This window comes from Terrapene carolina, unplaced genomic scaffold (genome assembly GCF_002925995.2).
Source record: "Terrapene carolina triunguis isolate 2854851 unplaced genomic scaffold, T_m_triunguis-2.0 Scaffold102, whole genome shotgun sequence".
Taxonomy (NCBI): domain Eukaryota; kingdom Metazoa; phylum Chordata; order Testudines; family Emydidae; genus Terrapene; species Terrapene triunguis.
The window spans coordinates 962,595-986,930 of record NW_020664453.1 but is presented as its reverse complement, the minus strand read 5'-3'; the positions used below and the strand labels follow the sequence as shown (position 1 = coordinate 986,930).

The following is a 24,336-nucleotide window of genomic DNA, read 5'->3' as shown; positions in this document are numbered from 1 at the left end:
TTAGTTATATGCCCTACCCCTGTACTTTAACCCTAATCCCTCCAGTAAGCAGGAATTAATTTTGCGAATCTATTTCCACTAAGAAATCCATTAAGTCCTCCAGGGATGTCAGAGGCTTCAGCTGTTCTTAGCGCTTCTCCCCTTCTAACTTGCAGAGCCCTGATCCCAGTTTGAACCTGCAGATGAGTTACTGCAGGCTCTTGTGAGAACAGCAGAGTTGCAACCATAACTCCGCCTCCACGTGGGTACAGGTAGGTTTGGCTCCTTTACTCCCATGTAAGGTAGGGGGAGAGGAGAAACAAGACCACAGTGACTTAAACAACTGTAAAAACACACTTTTTTTTTTCAAAAATGCTCATCGTAGAATATAAGATGGTGGGAGAGGAGAGGAGAGAAGGAAAGATGGAAGGACATAACATGACATGACATTACAAGCAAAGCAATTCCCTTGTATATATCACTGCAATGTAGCAAATGTGGATGAAAGCAACAAACTGAAAACAGGGGGGAAACTGATAGTGTGTTATGGTGCAATAAAAGCTGTGTGTTGATTGCATAACTAGAAGGGGCTGATAGCACTATGCAAATGATTAAAGCATCACAACCTATAAGAAAGATCTATTTATTATATTTCCCTTATCCTAAAAGGCTTCTGATACTAATTGGAACATTTTCTGTAATATTTTGTGCCTTGAAAACCACATATAATAAAACATGACTGTGGCAAACATAAGAATACACCTAGGTCCTGATTTTAATTTAACACAGAAGTTTCTCCCAATCAGCTTGTCATCCAGATTTTGTTATTAGTATGACAGGCTATAGAACTTCTGTTTTATAGGACCGGCATGCATTTTTCTAACCCAGTCTTTAGAACTACCTGAACATGTGAAGCCAACCCATTCTTCAAAATGCCATTGATCGCCATACATTAATCACGCATAACTAAATGGATCAAGGAGAATATCTCCTCTGAGCATCTCATCATTTTTTGAGCAGCCAGACTGTCCCATATGGGAAAGTAGTTTCCCCCATGGAATTATGATGATAAAATCTTGTAGTCTCACAGTGGAGCAAATAGCTGTAGCTCTCATCTCTAACTATAATACATGTGTTCCCTCTAAAGCCCTACAGAAAAGCAATGTACGTGACTTTCCCTATGCTCCAATGAATACAGGCAGTATATGGGCAGAGCACGGGAAACAGCAACTGAAATACAAATCAAACTCAAAACCTGTTCATTTTCATTGTGTTGTATTCTCACTTTGCCTCTCTGATCTACAGTTACTTCTGCAGTGAAAACAATTTTCAGCTTATACTGGCCACACCCCTGTGGAATGCCTGAGCTCTGCCGGACTCGCCGGCCACCTCTCTGTACCTCTGGCACTTTTAAGCTCTGCAAGCTTCCTCACCCAAGCAGCTCTCTGCTGCTGACTGGAGAAACACAGGAACACAGCAACTGGGTGACATGTGGGGTTCACTGTGGTGGGAAAGTGGGAGGAATGGTCTGTTGCAAAAGGGTGACTCCAAACAAAACAGATTTGGAATCACTTCTGTAGGTAGTAATTTTCTTTTGGAAAATATTATAAACTCCTTATTTACTTCTATGCTAAGAGCCACTGCCATTTACGATGAAAGACAAAAAGCAAACAGTGAATAATCCTCTTTTCCTGACTTTTCCGTTTTTTCCACTCCTATGATTTGCAGGTATTGCTAACACATGATTGATAGGAAAATATTAACAAAATGCCCATCTACACAAGGCCATTAATTTTACAGTCTGGATCATTATTCTGCAATCTCAATCTGTACAATACTGTACGTATATTAGTTTTATGGAAAAACAAAAAGTAATGGCCCCATTTTCAGGGGTTCTGTGCACAGCAACTCCCCCTGAAGTTAGTGGGATTGCTCAGATTTTCTGAAAATCAGCTCCTTCGTTTCCAAAGGTGCTGAGCATCGGCAGCCCCCATTTGCTTCAACAGGCATTGGGGGCACCTGGGGCCAGATGGTCAAAGGTTTTCATTACAGCCCTGCACATAAAGATGCAGCTAGGAGCCTAATGAGGTTTGTAAAGGCACCTAAAGCACTCTAGGTGCCTAAATCTCATTAACTTCAATTGATTTCAATGGAAATTAAACACCTAGGCAGTTTCAGAACTTGGAAAAATCCCACTTGGTGCCTATCTGCAGCTTTAGGTGCTCGAATGCTTTTGAAAATCTGGCTCTTGCTACCTCTCAGAACATGCTCAGCACCCTACTGCACCACAGCTATACATGCAGCTGCCTTTCTTTGAGAGCCATGCTAGTCACCAGCTCCACAGGACATAACGGATCATCTAAATCAGGAGTGGGGAACCTACGGCCCGCAGACCGGATCCAGGCCCTTGCTTAATTTCATCCGGCCCGCGGCAAGTATTTCTAAAAATATAGCCCTATGACAGTAGCCTATTGGGGACAGAGACGGGGTGGGGACGAGGAGGGAGGAGAGCTGCAGGCAGCGGCTGTAACAGAAACGCTGAGGCAAGGCGGAGCCGCCAGACACTCTAGTGCGTTATGACCTCACAAGGGCCGGCGCTGGAGCCTCATCATCAGCCACACATGCTTCCGGCGCTCTAGTGTGGAACACCCATTAGCATCCCTGAGCCCCGGGCGCCTACGGTGGTGTTCGGGCTGCAAGGGTGGTAGTGTGAAAAACTGCTATCGGACTTAAATTTGCAACCTCAGCCATCACACTAAAAAAAAGTGGGTGAGTTGAACGTTTTATATTTATCTCTCTTTAAAAAAAAAAAAAAAGAAACTAAATTAAGTTGCATTTTACTTGTGTGTGGCCCGTGATTGATTTTTAATGTGGGTCAATGGTCCGTGATAGAAAAAAAGGTTCCCCATCCCTGATCTAAACCATCATCATATTTCAGAGTAATTACCGGATTTGTCTCTAAAAACACAGTAACAACAATTGTTTCTCCATATATTTAGCTTCCCTCTCCACAAACGCATAATTCAGCCCCCTTCATGCAGGGCCGCCGAGAGTAGGTTCGGGCCCCGGTGAAAAAAAATTTTCAGGCCCGCTGGCAAGGGCGGACCGGCTAAACAGCCAGGGAAACCGGACCCCGGGCCCCCTTCTGGACCGCCGGGCCCCGGTAATTTGTACCGGCTTCCCCCCCCTCTCGTCAGCCCTGCCTTCATGTCTCTGCTTTCTATAGGCCTTGCTACCTATCTACAGTGCGCTCTCTTTCTCTATTGTACACTAATTCAGGTTTATACAGCATAGGTTTTTAGTAGCAATTTCGTACCCTTAAACTCTCTCTTGTAACCTTTGTGTTAGTTTGTCAGAGCAATCATTAAGCTTTGGCACTTTGAGGCTGATGGGTCTATCCAAGCCAGCACTCCTTGAGCTAATTGTGTACAATTGAACATTCTCCAAGCACTGACAGTCCTCATTCAAGCCAAGTGTGAAAGTTTTTAGATTAGCTTTCACAGTTTGATTCACAGACAGTAAATGTAAAATGGCACAGGATTAATTTTTCCAACCACACAGTGCTACAAAATAGCCCAAAGGCTATTTTAGTTCATTTGCTTTAACTGTTAGAGAAGATTCACACTACATGGAATGCTCCAACGGAGGCAGAAGCTCTAAAGGAGATTCAAAGCCTAATATTACCCCCATTAATTAAACCACTGTATGTTTGTACAACAGCCTTTGTACTTTGTCACTAGCTGTTAAAATGGAAGTCACATCTAGGCCACTTCAGACAAGTCATCTAGTTTAGCATTTATGCTTCTTACAATGTAATTATATTAATAAAGTATCTCACAGCATTATAATTAGAGGCTTGTGGGCATTTTTATTACAAACCACATTTTTAGGGGGTTATAAAATCTGTTAATACTGGCATTGAGCTGTAAAATTCTCCACATGCTCTGAGCCCAGTAAGGATGTTTATGTTTTTCCTAAATAACATATAGATCTTGGCTTAATTGCAACATATAATCTGATAGGTAGACACACAGACAGATCCAGGGCTTACCTTAGGGGTAGGCCACCCGGGCGATCGCCCAGGGCGCCGGCGGTCAAGTGGGCGCCATGCAGCAGTGTGCGCTGCCAGTGTGGTGTCAGAAACTGCTCCTGGCTGGCAGTGGAGCGCTGCATGAGGGAACGGGTCATCTAGATTTCTCCCTGCTTCCTCCTGGCAGAGGAACATGGGGGAGACCCCGAGCAGTGATGCACAGATACTGCTCGCCCACCCCAAAGTTCCAGGGGGTGTGGGGGAGCAAAGAGCGAAGTGCTCCCTGCATCCAGGTCACTTTCCCCAGCTGTGCTGTGCTACGTGAGGCGCGCATCAGGAGCTGCTGCTCTCCTGCACTCCCCTTAACACAGCCCAGGTGGGGAAAGTGCCCTGATGTCACTCCTCACTCGCCCTGCTCACAGCTTCCTAGGGGTGCACAAAAGAGGACCAGCGTTCGAAGAGGGCAACGAGCAGCAATGCCACCTGCTCCATGCATTCAGATCAGTTTCCCCACGTGGGCGCAGGAGGGGGTTACAGGGGTTAGAGGCAAACGGGGGGTGGTGTCCGGGAAGCCCACGAGTGCCAGGGGCAGTGGGGGGCACCCACTGGGGCCAGAGGCGCCAAAACACAAGTTCGCCCAGGGCATTAATTTTCCCTAAGGCCAGCCCTGGACAGACCAAATAAGATATTTGACAAGATATAAATTAAAAAGGAAGCTCAGACACTGTATTAACTGTATATATATTTTCCCTTAAGCAGTAGTGAGAAAGCACTGAAATTTAGAGCTATATGGTTGAATGACCTTTTCCAAAAGTTGCCTCTAAATACATGGCCAAACTTCTAGGTATGCAAAATTTCACAACAGAATTCCAACACACAAACTGCCATTTATACACATTCAAATAGGATACTTAAGAGCCTGCCATACCTGATTTGCGCACACAAATCAATTTGTAAACAATCAAAAACACTGTTGTGAAAAAAACAGTATGTGCCAAACTTTGGGTGCATAAAATTATGTTTGCAATTTCTGAGGCTAAATAAAAGCTCCATTGAGAATTTGACTGATTCTGCCCAGGTAAATGTTGGAGTGCCAAATGAACCTTAAGCCCTGATCCCGAAATATGGTCCACGTGGAGCAGATTTCACAATCGCAGTTTTATGTACCATGTATGCTATAATAAGTAGGGACCATGGGCTGGATCAAGTTTAGAGTTTCCAGCCTCCACTCTGCTTTTGTGGTCTAATTTCAGCCTTCCATTACAGCTCTGATTCTCTGTCACTGAGATCAGTGGAATTGTTAACATCTACTTCAAAAGGAGCAAGATAATGCCCCTGTTTGAGCACAGCTTTGTGTGCTTCATACTTAAAAAAAAATCATCACTGAGGGCCCAATCCAAGGCCAAAATGACTTCAGCGGGAGCCTTTCGATTGACTTCAGTGGGCTTTGAATCTGGGCCCCCAAGCAAAAGCTCCCTTTAATCAGAATTATTTTTCAATAGTGACAACATGCATCACAGATGGGAATAAACTTCTGTTGACGTATAAATAGTATTTATAGTAAAGTGTTCAATGTGAATTTATAAAGTTGTTAATTTTTTCACATGTACAGATGGACTCAAGCAGCAAAATTGAGATTCAGATTTCACACACCTTGGGCTGGGAGGTGTCAGAACTAGCACATTATAAAAAGAAAAATCTGAATTTTGCATATGGACCTATGTTCAGAGCTCGGGACATTACTATCTAGGTTTATCGCTCAGGCACTTTTCTAATATAGACAGTTCTGATTAGATTCAAGTGTTACCTTAGGTTTACAAAGATCTTCTGCCTTGTGCTGAAAATTACATTTGCTTTATGTAGATCATAAATAATCACTCAGAACTGATTTTTCAAAACAATCCCTTTTACGTTTGTTTAGGAAGCCTGCTCATTAGGAAACTGCATTTATGTACTCACTATTTCTATTTTTTTACATATTAGAAAATAAATATCCACATGCAATATTCAGTGCAATATATGGATATAATGCATTAAACTTTATCACATTTTCCTAAAGTGAGCTCAATCTTGCAGCTGCCTTTGTCCAGGCAAACCCTTACATTGTGAAAAGCTACAGTGTACTCAACGGCAATATAGGCCTGCCAATGAAGAGACAAATTGCAGGACCAGAGCCTTAATGTATATTATAGCTATAGTACCGTACAAAAGCTATGCTAACTAGAACATAATCGTTTTATTAAATATTTAAGGGATGTCAACAATGTGATTTTTTTTCAAAAAGTTTTAAAATGTCCAGTTTCTGATAGAATGTTCTTAAATTCTATTTAAACAATTTTATTCTCTGATCCCTTGCTGACATTTACATAGATATTTTCAGTAAGTTTAAACTAACAATGACACTTATCCTGCAAGCTGCTTCAAATGGGCACAACTGTGCAACCAAATAAAGCCTCATTGACTTAGATGAGCAGGAACAGGGAACCAGCCACTCAGAGTTCATGGCATGTTTGGAACCTGCCTATTACATGGGAAAAGGGCTTAAATTCTCAGAGAATATTTCCCGGAGCCCCCCATCCCACATCCTGCATTTGGGGCTCCAGGCTTCGGCTATGGGGTGGCGGGTCTCAGGGCTTAAGCCCCATGGGGGAGAGGCGCCAGGACTTGGAGCTTTAGTCCCATGGGGGAGGTGTGGGCTGCTCTGCTCCGGTGGACTCCAGCTCAATTTAAGTCCTGCCTGGGAACAGTGAAACTGACTATACACCAAGTGCTGTTAAAAGCAGAACTAAGAAAATAGTGGTTTGTTGTTGTTTTGCTTAATGTTTTTAGTTATTGTTATCATAGGTTTAACTCCTAACTACAAGAGGTATAAAAATTTCAGACAAATGTGATTTTTGAAGCCGTGTGCCTTATTATATATGTTTCAGCCCACCTATTTTTGCCTTGTCACTTTAGTGATAAATACATTTCAAAATGCAGATTCCTCTCAAAATTATCTTGCAGAACTGGAAAGAATGTATCAGTTTAGATGTTAGGATACAGATAGAATACTTGACAGTTAAGCTTGGAAATATTACTGCAAAACATGTATAATTTACATAAATATTCAAAGAAAAGGTCATCTTTTTGGTCACTGTACAGTCACTCTGTTGCTAACAGACCTTAGAATCACCAAACAACTCTTAAATTCACATGAGATGTGTCATATGTACATGAATATTTATACTTATGTGCTCAGCTGTTAGGAAGCTTTGAATTCCATCCCACTGTTTGTCAATACTGTAATGTAACTCATCTGTCTATATAATGAAAGTGTATGTATGTCCTTTTATTTTTATTTTTTAAATCAACCTAGAAATAGCATAATAAAAGATATGAACATTTTTAAAACTGCAGATTTCAACGGGACTGAATGGCCAGTGGATAGGTAATGGGATACCGACCCTTTCACCTATAGCTCAACAGTTTCATTCCCCCAAGTTCAGCAGGGACTGGAAATTGTTACCCCCAAGCGATGCTTAAAGCCTAAAATGAGTTTGTGGTCTCACTCCCATTCCTAATGAATTAGTGTCCACATCAGAAAATTAACTGGCAATTTTAGAAGAGAGGACAATGTATTAAATGGGCATGGGAAGAAGTTACTCACCTCGCGCAGTAATGATAGTGCTTTGAGATGCATATCCCTATTGGTGCTCCACTGTACTGTCCCTATGGGTGCTCCACTGTAGGTGACTCTGAAGCAGTACCTATATTGTAAGGCTGGTGCTTTGGAGTCAAATCAGTTACAAATGACAATACTATGGAGCCAAAGATGGCATCAGAGGTGGAATCCCCAGTAATCGCATAATGTTCTGCGAAGGTATGGACTGACGCCCAGGTCGCCATTCTACAGATTGTGAGATAAGGACATTCTTGAGGAAGGCAACAGAAGAGGAGACCACTTTCTTGGAGTGAGTGCAACTACCAGCTGGAGGTGTCATGTTGCAATCCTGATAACATTGTTTAACACAGTTCGAGACCCATTTGGAGAGAGTCTGGGCTGACATTGCTGAGCCCCTGGTTCTCTCCGCAATAGAAAGGAAAAGCTTAGATGACTTTCTAAAAGCCTTTGTCCTATCCAGGTAAAAGGCCAGGACTCTCTTAACGTCTAGTGTGTTAAGTATAGTCTCCCTGTTATCACGGTGAGGCTTGGGGTAAAAGGTCAGGAGGTGAATCAGTTGGTTTATATGAAAAGGAGAGGTCACCTTAGGGATGAACTTCAGGGGCGTTCTGAGTGTGACCTTGTCCCGAAAGAATATGGTATGGAGAGGATGTGCCATCAGTAGGGCTATTTCCCCTATTCTCCTCGGCGAGGTGATTGCCACCAGGAAGGGTGTTTTCACTGACAGGTGTGTGAGCGAACAAGTAGCCATGGGTTCAAAGAGAGAGTCTAGTCAGGCTTTTCAACACTAGGCTTAGGTGCCATGTACAGGAGGGATGTCGTGGCTGGGGGGAAAGGTTTACTGAGCAATCCTTTTGTGGTTGGGTGTGAGAGCATTAAGTACCCCTCTACTTGTCAACGGAAGGCTGCTATAGCCACTAGGTAAACGCTGAGTGAGCTGATAGTCCTGATCTTTTGGGAGTCAGTACATAGTCTAGGACCCTTGGGAGAATAGCGGATGTCGGGGAAATTTGTTGGGAATTGCACCAAATCTAAAACTTGGGCCACTTTTGCAGGTAAGTGCAACATGTAGTGGATTTTCTACTGGGCAGCAACACTTCCTGTACCTCCTCCTAGCAGGAGCGTGCTATGCGCTGGAACTATGAAGGAGCCAAGCCTTGAGGCAGAGTATCCCCAGGTTGGGATGTAGAGTGCATCCTTTGTTCTGCAATAGGAGGTATGGAGTGGATTGGAGGGATATTGGCACCAGTTGTGACAAGTAAGCGAACCAGGTCTGTTTTGGCCAGGTGGGAGCAATCACTATGACGTGCTGCTTCTCTTTTTATTTTTAAAAGGACTTTTGACAGAAGGGGAAACAAGGGAAAGGCACAGAGAAGGTCCTTGTGCCACGGAAGAAGGACGGCGTCACCCAGAGAGTGCTGTCCTATCCCTGTTCTGAAGCAATAGAGTGGACGTTTCTTCTTCAGGTAAGTGGCGAACAGGTCTGTAGTTGGTGTCCCCCACCGCCTGAAGTGGTTGTGAAGCACTGCTGGGTTTATCTCCGATTTGTGGTTGTGAGGGAACTTGCGACCAAGACTATTGAGTTTGGACTCCAGGAAGGTAGGCTGCTGATAGTGTGACAGTGTGGAATGCTTCTGCAGAAAGGGAGGTAAAGCTGGCTCCTTCCTGCCAATTTATGTAGTACATACAGGCTATGTTGTCTGTTAGGGCTCTTGTGTGTATTCCCTTGATCAGTGGAAGGAAATGGGTGCAGGCTTTCCTGATCACCCCGAGTTCGAGAAGGTTGATGTGGAGGGACATCTCCATGGGTGACCATTTGCTTTGTGTTGTAAGGACGTTTAGATGCGCGTCCCATCCTATAAGGGATGCATCGATGATGAGAAGTAATGACAGGGAAGTTTAGGAAAAAGGGATCCCATTTTTCCACCAGTCCAGGGAGTTTTTGGGGTAGTGACAGAGGTTTGTCTAATCTGTCTCTGTTTGGTCTGTAGACTGAGATTAACCATATCTGGAGACACCGCATGAGAAATCTGGCATGAGCTAGCATCACTGTGCCTGCCGCCCTATGCCCCAGGAGTTGGAGACAGTGTCTGGCTGAAATTTGAGGGCTGTTTTGTACTGTCTCTATGAGCCAGGCCAAGATGAGGAACCTGTGTTGAGGCAGGAGCGCTTTGGCCTGTCTCAAGTTGAGGTTGGCCCCTATGAACTCTAGGCGCTGTATAAGGGTTAAGGTTGATTTTTGGACATTGATCTGTAGATCCAGTTCCGTGAACAAGTCTACTGCAGTTCTGGTAATCTGGCAGGCCTCGTTGAAGGAGCGGACTCTGAGGAGACAATCATCCAGGTAGGGGAAGATCTTGACCCCTTGGGAGTGTAGGTGAGCAGCCACTTCTGAGAGGACCTTGGAGAATATTCTAGGAGCTGATGCTAGTCCAAAGGGGAGTACTCTGTACTGGTAGTAGTCTTGTCCTAGGGTAAATCTGAGGAACCGTCTGTGGGACAGTAGGATTGAAATATGGAAATAAGCATCCTGAAGGTCGAGGACTGAAAACCGGTCTCCCTGTTCCAATGCTGGAATAATGGCCACTAGAGTGATCATCTTGAATTTTTGAACCTTGATGAATTTATTGAGTAATCTGAGGTCTAGTATGCGTCTGCAACCTCCCTTCTTCTTGGGTATCAGGAAATAGCTAGAGTAAAAACCTTTGTCTTGTAGATGGTGAGGTACTGGTTCTATGGCTCCTATCCAGAGAAGGAGATCTATTTTTTGTCATCGTAAACTCTCGTGAGAAGGGTCCCTGAAGAGAGACAGGGAAGGGCATTGTGGAGGTGAGAGAGAGGTAAAGTGGGTGGAGTACCCATTGCAAATGATTTGCAGAACCCATCGGTCTGATATTATATGTTCCCAGGTGCTGTAGAACAGGGCAAGCCGGTAAGCAAATGGGTGGGACAGGTTGGTCAGCTGCAGCGGTTGAGGAGAGTGGTCATTTCGACCAACACATCAAAACTGATGTTCTGAGGTGGATGGTTGTGAAGTGGAAGGCTGTGGGCCTGATGGTTTGTGTGTAGAGAATCTGGCTCTCTTTCTTTGAGATTTGTAGAAGCGTTGAGTTGGGAATTGTGAAGTATGGGATTTAGACTGAAACTGCAGACTAAATTTTCTCTTTTGTCCAGGAGTATAGATCCCTAATGAGTGGAATCATTAAGAGTATGGAGGGATATGTCAATCTTTTCAGCAAATAACTTGGTGCCTTCAAAGGGAAGGTCTTTGTGACAGGGTTTGGACTCACCACTGTGGCGCCTCCTACCGGTCGGCTCGGGGAATTGGTTTGGTCTGGTAGAGCGCCCCCTTCTGGTGATGTCCCGCCTGTCGTCTCGCCTTCGCTAGGTGCGCGCCCTTGCGTTGCCCTCAACGTACGGCGTCCTCTTCAGGAACACTGCCCTCCGACAGTGTTCCTCTGTCCACTCACACCCCCTTCCGGGGGGTGGTGATCAACAGTCACGCCTTTGAGCCCGATCCCTCCTGTCGAGGATCTGGCGTGGTTCTGGCCGGCCGCTCCCTGCGGCCTATGGCTGAGGGTATGGCCGAATGAAACAAAAAGGGGGGAAGGGGGGGACTCAGGCCCACCCACTACTCTGAGTCCCGGTCCAGAGGCCCTCTGGCGACAGTCGGGCTGTCCTCCTCCTCCTTTCTCCTCCAGCTACTCCTCTGGACCACTTCCCCAACGGCCCTTCTCTGAGCTCGGCCTTCTCCTTTCAGGCCTGCCGCCTGGCAGACTACAGCGTAGGGCCTTCTCTCACTGTCTAGAGCTGGCCTGCACTGCGCTGTCCGTGGTGCTGGCCTCCCAGCGCTGGAGACAGACCTTCCCCTCTGAAGGCCTGGGACAGACTGACTGCTCTGGCTCTGGGCAGTCTTTTATATGGCTGAGCCGGGCTCTGATTGGCTGGCCACAATCTGTCTCCTGATTGGCTCCCAGCAAGCCCTTCTTGGATTGGCTGCGCGACTACGCAGGCGCCCAGGCCTGCCGCAGCCCACCCTCTCCGGGTGTGGGGCAGTCGCCCCACCACAGTCTTCTACAGTCATCTGCACTTCCTTAGGGAAGCCAGACAGGTGTAACGCCGTCGCTCACCACATAACCACTTCAGTGGAGATGGACCAGGCTGCTCTGCTGGCTGCATCAAGGGCTGACTGGAGCCTTGTGTTGGCTACTAGTTGTCCCTTCTGGATAATAGCTCAGAACTGGGCACAGTGTGACTCTGGGAGTTGTTCAATAAAAGTGTTGAACTTCGAATAACTGACACTCATATTTCACCTTTAACGCTTAATAATTTGCAATTCTAAATTTCTCCTGAAGAGGTCCAGGCATTTCCAATCCCTATCATAGGGGGTGGATCTCATTTGGTGCTGGTGGCCCCAGGAGTTTACAGCAGCTATGCCGACAGAATTAGGGGAAGGGTGGGAAAAATGAATTCCATCTCCCTAGCTAAGACATAATATTTTTGATCATCCTATTTAGACGTAGGTGTCACAGATCCTGGAGTTTGCCATATAGGCTTGGCTGGGTCCAGAAGAGCCTCATTGATAGGGAGGACTATTCTGGAGCACGAGGAAGAGTGTAGGATGTTGAGGAGATTGCGATGAGTATCTGCGGTATGTTTGCTACCCTTTTTGCCAAGTCCTGGAAGAGCCAGACATCACTGCCTCGTCTGGAGAGGAGGAAGATATGTTAGTTCTCGGTGCAACTTCTTCCTCTACTCTGTTCCTCCATGATTTCCTCTTGAGTTTCAGAGGCTCTGGATGCCATGGCAGAGGGAGAACATCTCACAGGCTCACGATGAGTCAGGCTAGAAGCCTGACAAGTGCAGGTTCAATATGCCACCCAGGTATCCCAATAGGGCCAATGGGATGGTGGATAGAGCTTGATGGTGGTGCCCATGGCTGGCCATACCATTGTGGTAGCACAGCAAGTTGAGGATATGTCTGAGGAGCCCGTTGATAACGGGCAACATAGGGAGCATGGGAGGAGTGGTAAGAGATGACCTCCTCTCACTCACTGTCTGCGTCACCACTAGAAAGTGGAGATGCATGGCAGGGTACTGAAGAAGTTTCCCATGTTTGGAGAAGATGTGGTACCAAAGGGGAGACTCTTGTATATCAGATACTCTGATTTCTCTCAAGTACCGGAACTTCTGTGGTGCCAACCAACCCCGTGCCCCTGGTGATATGAAGGGAGTTGGGGATTTCACCTGCACCCAATGCTCTGGTGCTGGATGGGTCACAGCTGACGGTGCCTAAGGTACAACGTGTACCAGCAGCATCTTCTTAACACTGTGCTCCCTACTCCTGTCTTTGCTCACCGATACCATTGGCTCAGTGCCTGTGGCCATCAGGTCTTTAGGTGCATCAACAGTACCTGCTGCTCCAGACCCTCATAAGCTATGTTACTGTGCTTGGACTGTCTCGCTATCAGTGGTATGGATGATACCAAGTGTGCTGGCTATCTTTTACAGCTAGCTCAGGGCTCACAGCTCTCTTTTCAGATGTCTTACAAGAAGGGCCTGCAGCTTATTTCTTCAAACCATAGTCCCTGGATGTTGACAGCTGTGGGGAAGATTCATGCTTTCTGGGTGAGTCTTGGCACAGATCCAGGGAAAGCTGAAGGGCTGCCTCCATCATGATGAACTTCTGCCTCAATTTCCTGTCGTTTGAGCCCTGGGTTTAAGTTGCTGACAGAGACCACACTTCTGCAGAATATGGCCTCCCCCGAGGCAGTGAATGCAGTGGGAGTGTTTATCTGCCACAGGGATGGACTCCTTACAAGAGAGGCACTTCTTGATGCCCAGTGAGCTGGGCATACCCCATTGTGGGAAGGGGTCCCCGATAAAAGGGGGGAAAATAAAAGGAGGTTTTTTGTTTGTTTTTTGAAGAGAAAATAAGGAAAAAACTACAACTCAATCTGAAGGGGCTAACTAGCTACTAAAAATGCTAAAAAAAATAGAGAAAAACTAACGATCGCAAATGGACTGCTAATGGCTCCATCTCTAGCCAGGGGCAGTTTAGAAGGAACTGGGGAGGGTTAGCCTGCACACGCTGGTTAGCCTCATGGTGGGGTACGAGGGCAGACAGCACGTGTGTGGGCCAAATGGACACTGCTACCAAAGTTCTCCAATCAGCAGTGCAAGCGCACCTACAGTGAAGCATCCATAGGGCCACTACTCGAAGAAGAACTGACCCACCCACTTACCTAGACAAACAGGTTCCTGCAAGTCATCATATAAGGTAAAGGTTCTGAATTTCAATATGCAGTACTGGATGTATTTTAAATATGTGCTGTACCTATACTCCTAAATGACACCCATTTATCAATAGCAGACAGTACATACTCTTCAACATATACTTATTTAGGTACTGTGTTTGAGACTTTCAAAGTAGTGTAGAGGAGTTAGTTACACATCTTCCATTAAAATTCACTAGTAGAAAATGCAGGGCTAAATTGCTTGCACTGCTTTAAAAATCTCAACTTGTACGGTTGGGGTTTTGATACAATACATGTGGCATGGGATTTTCCAACACAATTACATAATCTGCTGTACCGCATGCTTTAGTGCTGTATTCTTAAATTATCATGTGAATTTTGAGGTAATAATTAATTCTGATCTCTGCTATACACTTAAATTATCCATGTATTGATAAAAGGGTGTTTCAATATGATCAAAGAGACTTCTCTTAAAAGTGTTCACTGTGTCCTTGACGAAATACATACTCTAAACAAGCACCCCACATGGGTATCACACTCACTCATTAGGGATAACACCCACAGCTGCAAATATGTGCAACGAATTCATGCATTTTTTTTAAATGTGTAGATATTACATTAGTTGGAAGAAGGCCCTTAGGGCTCCGAAATGTAGAAAGTAATTTATTTATCTTTAATTCACCCAATCTAAAACATTCCCAACACTAAATAATTACATTTCAATAGGATGATTAAAATAGCTTTTTTTACTCTAAGGGCTTGTCTTCACTACCAGGGTAAATTGACCTAAGTTACACTACTCCAGTTATGTGAATAACGTAGCTGGAGTCGACGTAGGTCAGGTCGACTTAACACGGTGTCTTCACTGCGCTGCTTTGATAGGAGATTTACCTTACTCTTCTCAGGGGGTGGAATACCTGAGTTGACCGGAGAGTGCTCTGCTGTCGATTTAGCGGGTCTTACTAGACCCGCTAAATCGACACCTGCTGCATCAATTGCAGCAGCGTCGATCTCCCCGGTAGTGAAGACAAGCCCTCAATCTATCTAGGGAAGTTGTTAGGGCTGTTATCAATGTGTGTGTTTCCTTACCGTGCACCTAAAGTGTATGCTTTAACTTTTCTCTCTCAAATGAAATGTGTGTGTTGCCTTTCTCATGTTATTATGAAGACCAACATTTACTTGCAATAGCACCAACCATTTTACTAGTGGTGGATAGCATTATCTGAAGAATAACCAAAGGTGTGTTGAAACTCCAGAGCCTCAATAACTTATCTTCAATCACATTACTGGAAAAATGAGCCTGGGAAATTATTCTAATTTATATGATATTGCTCTACTTTGCAAATGTGACATGCATCTTCAATCCTTATCTAAGATTCTCTGACTAGTAATGTAACTTCTCAGATTAGCCACTGAAACTGTACAGTATCAGCACAACATGGATTATTCATTGGGGAATGCTATTCACAGTGAATAAGAAGGTCGGTGCTATTGGAGGTAAAGAAAGGACCAAATGACCTATTTTGCATTTGAAAGCCAGTACAAGGCAGATAAGAAGGAACAAGCATTTATATACTGGGCATAGCCATAAATATTATACAAAATCATATAAGCTATATTTGTTTTATGTAGTCTCATCATTTCTGTTTTCTCCTCATCTGTTTGTTGCATCCAACTATTGTCTCTCATCTTAGGTCGGTAAGGTCTTTGGGGCAGGGACCATCTCTTTGTAATGTATTTGTGCAGATTCAACCAGAAAGGGGCCCTGATCCATGACTGAAGTCCACAGGCACTACCAGGTACAAATAACTGATTACTGTTAATATCAGACAAACCCTCATACCCACAATTAGATCCATCAAAGTGGATCTTCAGCAAAGATAAGGGAAGCTCACTAATAAGCTCACTGCCTGAAGAGGAGGAGGGTGGACAGAGAAGCCTGCAATTCCTACTGAATCAAGTGCAACTCAAAGAGCCCCTTTATGCCAACTGGAAAAGGGGCTGGATCTTTAGCTGGAGTACATAAACTGGCATAGCTCCATTGACTTCAGCTGAAGATCTGTCCCATGTGTATAATTCCTTCATTCACTCTGTTAAATCATGTTTGTCAGCAATTACATAGCTCCAATGTGTGCATAAAGCTATTCTGCGCCTTTTGATTACCAGGACATTCACACCAACACAGTGAAATAGAAAGATATGAAGCAAGTAATTCAACTGTTAAAAAAAAGTTATGCATTTGATATGTATGCTTGATCTCTGGCTAAATAAAAATAGTAGTAAGTCATGCTTCTACCAAAACACCATCTGAAGTTCTAGTGTTTGAATAAACTAGCTGCTGTTCTACGAATTTCATCCTAGGCAATATTTCTTCTCAGTTTTATACTGGAACAATATAATTCAAAATAAAACTCAACACGTTAAGCAGTAAAGATAGAAGAATATGTTGAGCTTCAGAAAAGTTTATTTTTCTTTCCCTGAAATACAGCATTACTTCTGTATGTACACTAGCCGCAGCACTGGTTTATTTCAGTGCTCTGTAAAAAAGTTACCAGTCTTGGGAGAAAAATCTTCAACTCCGCTTTGTGTTCCTCCTCATAGTGTCAGTGAGAGCATCAGCACTTCTTAGATAACCCATAAAAAGCAGCAGTGCAAATCCTGCAAACTCCTACTAGATGTTCTACTTGCTGGTTTGTTAGTATCAGTTGCAGCAGCACCTTTTTATGAATATCAATTTACTCACTGCACAGATTTTAGAAAGCACAATGTAAAAGCAAAGGCAGCCTTAACATTATCTGTTTGTCTTGTATGCCAAGAAACTGCTTCCTTTCTCTCTGTCTCCAATATATTTTTCTTATTGTGGTTCATCTTAAAAATGAATCATCATAAATTTAAAAATATGTTCCTGCAAATCTCTGGTCGATTCTGTAGTGAGAATTCATTTATTATGAGACTATATGATGCAGAGCTCTGCCTTTTACCTGAACATGACATATTTTCACTTCGTTTTGATTCCACATTTGAAAATTGGTCCCATCAATTCTTCACCAGACCCAAAACTTTACTGATTTGTTCACTGAAACATTAAATGCCAATTAGAAGCCATGTAGACAAATAAAATCATTTACCAGTTTAATGTCTGTAGTTTCTCGTCTAAGGAAAGAGAAGTACAGTTTTAGGAGTGATGAGAATCCACATCTGAGATCAAAATCAATTAGCTTTAATCCTTTTGATCCTTAGCTCAAGCTGAAAGTCAAAAGACTTCTTACACTGGTTAATTTTAGATGCAATTTTGGAAAATTGTTTACTTTTTTTATTTTGAAAGGGCATTACATCCTTCATGCATTGGCCAGACTCAGTTTATGCATTGATTGTGATCAGTGATTTTCTGCATCAGTTGCTAGTGAGGGAAAAACAGGCCGTATACTTACATTCCCCATAATGCATCATTTTCTCTCTAAACAGTGGCAGCAAACAGGCACATCCAATACTGTATTACTTTCTTCTCTCATTCATGACGATGTCACACCCAGGCACTGTGATTCTGAAAAAGAAGCATTTCCCAGGTTCTAAGGATAGAGGTACCCCAACCAATCCATCATGCTTTGTGTGCTAATGATAGACTCATGCATAAGAGGTACCATAAGCAGTGAGAGGCAGCAGGCATGAAAAGAAGTGAATCAACTGTCAACGGTTGTGATCTGAAGGACTGCAAGGCTGTGATTAGAATTTTCAATCACGGCTTCCACAATTCATCATGTTACCAAGGAAAGAACGTTTTTATAGGCATGTTCCTTCATCAGTCCTTTCTGCTATTAGCATAGCAAGTTCTAGGGCACACACAAAAAAATGTATCAGATCTTGCTGCCTTACAGTTAAAAGCATGTATATTTGAATCTTTAGGGGGAAAAGAGTAAAAGACATTCCAGGGCAGCGTAACGATCATTTCCTGTTTGCATATACACCACTGAAATAAGATGCTCTATACACAGAACAGCATTTCAGCTGAAATAAAGCAAAATACATGCCTCTCTCCCCCCACACACACACACATCCTTCTGCTGCAGTCATGCTTCTAGACAGCTACGTTGAAAGTACCTCAGAATGTTTGACCTGGCTGCCGTTGGGGGATATCAAGAAGAATACAATCTAACAGAAATCCTTATTCAGAACTTGTTTACACGCTCTATGCAACTCTGAGAAATGCAAGGACAGAGTTCTTCACAGAGAAAGCACACTCATAGCCTAACTACACAAAACTGCTTTCAGTACCCAATGTAGTGAGACCAAAGCCATACTTCTCAAAATAAAAAAAAAGATTGCCATGCTGATTTAGAGTGTGTGTATGTAAATTCACAGTAACCATTGGTAGGGTCTAATTTTGAGTCAGTGCATGGAGTACTAATGCAAACTATGTTCCATTTAGCGAAGAGAAGGATGATCTTGTGATTTAAAAGGTCTGGATTCAATTTCCAGCTCCCTCTATGACCTTGGGCAAATCATTTAATCTCTTGGTGCCTCAGTTCTCCATCTGTAAAATGGAACAATATTTCCCTACTGCAAACAAGAGTTGTAAGAATAAACTCATTAATCTGGGAGGCATTCCAATACTGTGATGAAGGACATCAACAGAAGACCATAATTCTGCAATAAGATCTGGGCTGACCGACGCTTGTGTGCCTATGGAGTCCTGCTGACTTCAGCAGAGTGCCATGTAGTATAGGGATCTGTCTGAGTGGATCTCACTACAGAGTCAGTGTCTAAAAATCAAAATAGGTAGGGAGATAAGCAAAGATCAGCCATTTACTAATGCATGCTGTGACAGTGTACCCCATAAGGCTTTATGGGGAGGGGGTGCTTATAAATGTATGTATGACATAACTGGAATATGTTTGGTGCTGCCTGTGCCAGGTAACATATCTCCGTAAAGGTTATGGTCTACTATATCTATTCATCCTATTTGTACATATATATCATTTTCTACTTGAGGTTAAGAATATGGGCTGTATGCTTACTTGGTTTCTAAGTAAGCTTTGGGAGGCATTTGGTCAGCTTCTTTAGGAAGGAATTCGCCAGGTTAAGTACCTGATCAGGAAACACTTGGGGAACAATGCATCTTGGAATGCTCCAATCCACATAAGAAGTCTTCCTGGAGACATGCAAGATACCATGTGGACAATGGCTTCAGCCTTTAAAGATTGAGTCATGCAGGGACATGTGACTTGCCCAGGTGACTCCAGAACTCCATCTTGGAGCTGGACTTTGCATAGGAGGGGGGTCTCCTCCCACAAGAGAGAGTCTATTTAACCCTGGGGGAGACCCCTCCATTTTGTCTTCAGCTGGCTAAAGAAGGAGCCTCTCCACCCCCCCAGGATGCTTGAAGGAAACTGAAACAAAAGACAGTAACTACAGGGGTTGTGAGAGATTGCTGGACCCAGGCTAAAGGGAGATTAGCCTGTAAAAGGGAGCATTCTGGAACTGGTGAGGAACTTATCTGTATTTAGTTTGATTAGGCATAGATTTGCGCATTTTATTTTATTTTGCTTGTGACTTGCTTTGTTCTGTCTGTTACTACTTTGAACCACTTAAATCCTACTGTCTGTATTTAATAAAATCACTTTTTATTTAGTAATTTACTCAGAGTATGTATTAATACCTGGGGGAGCAAACAGCTGTGCATATCTCTCTATCAGTGTTATAGAGGGCGAACAATTTATGAGTTTGCCCTGCATAAGCTTTATGCAGGGTAAAACGGATTTATCTGGGTTTAGACCCCATTGGGAGTTGGGCATCTGAGTGCCAAAGACAAGCACACTCCTGTGAGCTGTTTTTGGGTAAACTCGCAGCTTTGGGACAAGTGATTCAGACCCTGGGTCTGTGTTGAAGTGGACTGGAGTGTCTAATTCAGCAAGACGGGGTGCTGGAGTCCTGAGCTGGCAGGGAAAACAGAAGCAGGGGTAGTCTTGGCACATCGGGTGGCAGCTCCCAAGGGGGTTTCTGTGATCCAACCCGTCACAGTGGCAGCAGGGTGCCGTGTAGTATAGGGATCTGTCTGAGTGGATCTCACTACAGAGTCAGTGTCTAAAAATCAAAATAGGTAGGGAGATAACCAAAGATCAGCCATTTACTAATGCATGCAAATAAAGTATTACCAGTAATTTAAGCTGAAATTTCCACCTTAAATCACAAGTAACATACATTTAAAACACTCTATGCATGTATATAATTAATGCCTTTAAGGTCTTGCCCTCTTTTGGAAACATGAAAAGACACTAGGCATTTTATTCAAGTTTCAAGTTAGAAACAATTAATAAAATAAAGCCGTTTATTTCAAACAACTAACTGGAATCAATTTAATCTTAAAATGGAGGCAAAAAATTATTTTACTAGACATCTAATTTAAAAATATTGCAACAATATTCACACAGCAAACGGATGCACATGAATTAAAAAGCATATATAAATTAAGGAGAAACTTTACCACTTGGATATGATTGCCGCTTGTCTCCAAACCCCAACAAATGTTTTTGGTAATATTTATTTCACCTTGTGGTCAGCAGATACTCTTTAAATGGTTATTTGGGCATGTCTGTGTCTTGGTTTGGTTCTTGGCTGTGTTAATTTCTTACAAAAAACAATAATTTATGAAAGCATAGACTTTGATAGGTAGATGTTTCAGAATTATTAACTATTAAAAAGCCTTTTATGTGCTAACTTGTAAATCTTTTTTTTTTTAACTGATTATCATGTTAAAACGTAATTGTTTTCCCATTAAGGAAAAAATCAACAGATAATTTGCAGTATCTGGCCTTGGTCCTGCAATGACTCAATGTGGGCAATCTCTTTTGCCCACACTGAGTCCCACTATAAGTGAAACAGAAATCTCCAGTTGGGCACAGGAGACCCACAGAGCTCATTACAGGACTGAGGTCTTAGAAGGGAAGGTAGGGGGGAAAACACAGCTATAGTAGGATATGCTGGACACCTAGAAAGAAGAACTGTTTACATCAGCTAAAATGTCAGCCGGTCTCTCTGACATCTCTCTGTGGATGTCTGGCCACCTGCTCAAGCTCAATATGGCTAAAATAGAGCTCCTAATCTTTACCCTAAGCCTTTCCCTGCCACTTCCTTTCTTGATCACTGTGGACAACCCCACCATCCTGCTCGACACTCGGGCCCGTAACCTGGGTATAGCTTTGACTTGGTCTTCTCTCTAGGTACTTACATGCAGGCTGTCTAAACCTTGCAGATTGTTTTTGCACATTATCTCTAAAATACACCCTTTCCAATCCATCCTCACTGCTAAAACTCTCATCCAGGCTCTCATCTCACATCTCGAGTATTGCAACATCCTCTGGCCTTGACAACTGCAATCTTGCCACACCCATATCCATTCAGAATGCTGCTGCAAAGAGCACTGTCCTAGCCAGTTGCTTTGACCATCTCACTCCCCCTCTTTGAATCCCTCCACTGCCCTTCCTTCTCTACTGGTCAAGCATAAGATGCTTGTCTTCACTTTCAAGGCCTTTCATGGCCTATGCCAACCCTACACCTATCATTCACTATCGAAATGTCGATTCTCACCTCCCACTGGCCACTGATGCCAGCTCACTTGTGACATATTTGAGAAAGCACCTTTGTGCTTTCTCTCTTGCTGTCCCTCACACCTTATAAGCATCCACAAAGCTACCTCATTATCATCCTTCAAATCCCTCCTCAAACCTTTCCTTTGCCATAATGCCTACAAAAAACGTGACAGTGGTTAAGCCACTGGTGTGCTGAGACTACTGCCTAGCATACTGACCAATGCGGTCTCATTGTTTCCTTCTTCTCCCCCATCTGTCTGTATCCATCTGCTGTCTCTTATCTTATACGAGATTTTAAGCTCTCTGGGGCAAGGATTTTTGTTCAGTCTTTGTATTGCACCTAGCACAATGTAGTTCTGATCCATGACTGGGGCTCCTAGGTGTTACAAAAATACAAACAAACAAACAAATATTTGTTTGTGACACATCTGCCTTCTAACACCAGCGACTAAAACCTTGCAGACATGTTCAAGACATTGTTAAGAATCATTTCAACCTGATTTCATCCTACAAACCTCAAATCTATTCTCCATTCCAGAAATGATGATAAAATAGAAAATGGCCTAAAAATTGAATCTCTATTTCCATTCATTGTAAAACAACACGTGTCGAGAAAACACACTATACATACAACAAATCCTCTCTTTTCAGTAATCCTTACTCGTAATCTTCTAGGGACCTATTTTTACTTTTCCCTTGGCATTCACATCTCTCAGCATTTGCCAACTGCTGCAGATCATTTCACCCAGTGAGCGGCTGCATATTCAGCTATTTCTTCAGGGAAGATAGCATTCAAAATGTGTGGGTGTGAACCGGCGTGAAAGAGGGGGTTTGGACTACAACACATTTTAACATAGGTTCCAGTATATATCACATGTAAAACACCTAGAGGTTCATTTTTAGCCATTACTCCTGAGGCAATTCTGCACCAAAAAAATAAAAATTATGCACACAATATTGCAAAATTCTGCAAATTTTATTTGTCAATAAATAAATGTGGCTCCAGCATGGCAGTGGGGAGCACTGGCTGCATTGAGGTGGGAGAGCACCCTGAAGCCCCCATATACCCCGGTACAGAGACTCGGCAGTGAGGCTGCACCTGACCCTGACACAGTGCAAGGGCTGGGCCTGCCCCAGAAACACCCCAGGGCCCTGCCTCTCTAATGCCAGGTGCACCAGGTGTGGGTAGGCAGGATCCAAGTGTGGTATCCAGGTATGGGGTGAGAGGTTTCTGTGTGGGGCAATCTGGGGGCGGGCAGCTCAATGTGAGATCTGGATGCAGAGGAGCTCACTGGGGGATTCTGGGTGCAGGGACAATGGAACTCTGCAGGGGAGCCAGGTGAAGGTGGTTGGGGCTCAGCAGGGGAGGGGGTCTGGGTGTGGGGAGATGGGGCTTGGCAGGGGGTCCAGGTGCTGGGGGAGTAGGGCTTGATGGGGTGGGGGTTTGGGGGGCTCAGCAAAGGGGTCCAGGTGTAGGGAGGGTAGGGCTTGTCAGGGTGAAGGTTCGATGGACCTGCTTAATGGGGAAGCCCCAGCTTCTGCTGAGGGGATGCCGCATACTGGGCTCCTGCTTACCCCGCGATTCCCCTAACCTCTTTTCTTCCCCATCCCCCTCCCCTCACTCTCACATTCCCCTCCCCCTGTCCTTTCCACCCCCCAGGTCTAAGAATCCCTCCAGGAGTGAGCCATAGAAAGAAATCATTGTAGGCCGTTGTAGATATCCATGTACATTTAATATGTGCTATTTAAACAGCTAGATAAATAACTGCGAATGTATATTTTATTTAGCTAGTTAAATGTCATCTAATAAATGCACATGAATATCTACAATGAGCTGATTCAGCATAAAATATCTATGGCCAAGCCCAGTAAGGTCACTGATAATAACAGCAGCAGTTCCACCTACACAGAAGACAGGTTGGCTTGCTACAGTGGGCCAAGTAACACAACACACTAACATGTTTTAAAACAACTGTCTGCGCTGGGGAGTTGTGGGGCAGTCCAGAAGAAAGGAGACCAGGAAAAGAGCTCTTTGAAATGATCTTCGTATTCCCTGTTATCCCCAGCTACCTGTCCAGCATCTCTTCCCTCTCTTCCTTCCTCCCCCACTTCCCTCATGATCCCCAGTATATGACCACCCAGCCTGCCACTGTTCCTACAGCCTCTTGGTCTGGGAGAGAGCACACTTGCACATCTGAAAAGTAGGAGAGGGTTAGGTCTCAGCAACCCTGGTGCTCATCAAAATAAATATGAATTCGTATTCACCTGTGTGTGCCTCTACTATCCTAAATTCGAGAGAAAAACATTCTCCTTGTCTGAGCTCTAGATTGGACCCTGTCAGCCAAAGAGTCATCTGTGAGACACTGAAAAAGACCCCACTCTAATCAATGTATTTTATGGAAAGATCCTCTAATGTATTTCTGTTTTTCACAGGTGGCTGCGTTCCAGCTGTGTTTAATTGTATACAACTATTGTAACAACTTCAATCCTGAAGTTACATGAACATAAAATAGGCCAGACTTTAGTAGGCTTGCTCAGGTAAACCAATCCTGAGAGACAGATTGCATCTGTCAATGGTGACCATTGTTGAGCAAAGATTTTTAGTGTCCTCTGGAGGTTTAAAATACCAGAAGGGCCTAATGTAATTTGAGAAGGATCTGTTTGCTTCCTGAAGACTTCACACCACTTTCAGGAGCCATTTAGGATTGTGAAAATAAATAAATAATTCTCACCACTGGAGAAACTGCATATGAAGTTACAGTTTCATACAAATATCACACAATCATCAGTGTCCACTGTTTTCAGTGCGTGCGGGGAGGAGAG

The 24,336-nt window shown here is 43.8% G+C and overlaps 1 protein-coding gene across 1 annotated transcript in view; it reads right to left on the bottom strand.

The window, feature by feature from the left end:
* The window catches only part of LOC113406511 (disabled homolog 1), a 257,959-nt gene that overhangs the window by 198,844 nt on the left and 34,779 nt on the right, over positions 1 to 24,336 (bottom strand). The window contains exon 2 of the mRNA XM_026651760.1: positions 17,359 to 17,471. The gene's annotated coding sequence lies outside the window, so the exon portion shown is untranslated. The remainder of the gene's footprint in view (positions 1 to 17,358; positions 17,472 to 24,336) is intronic.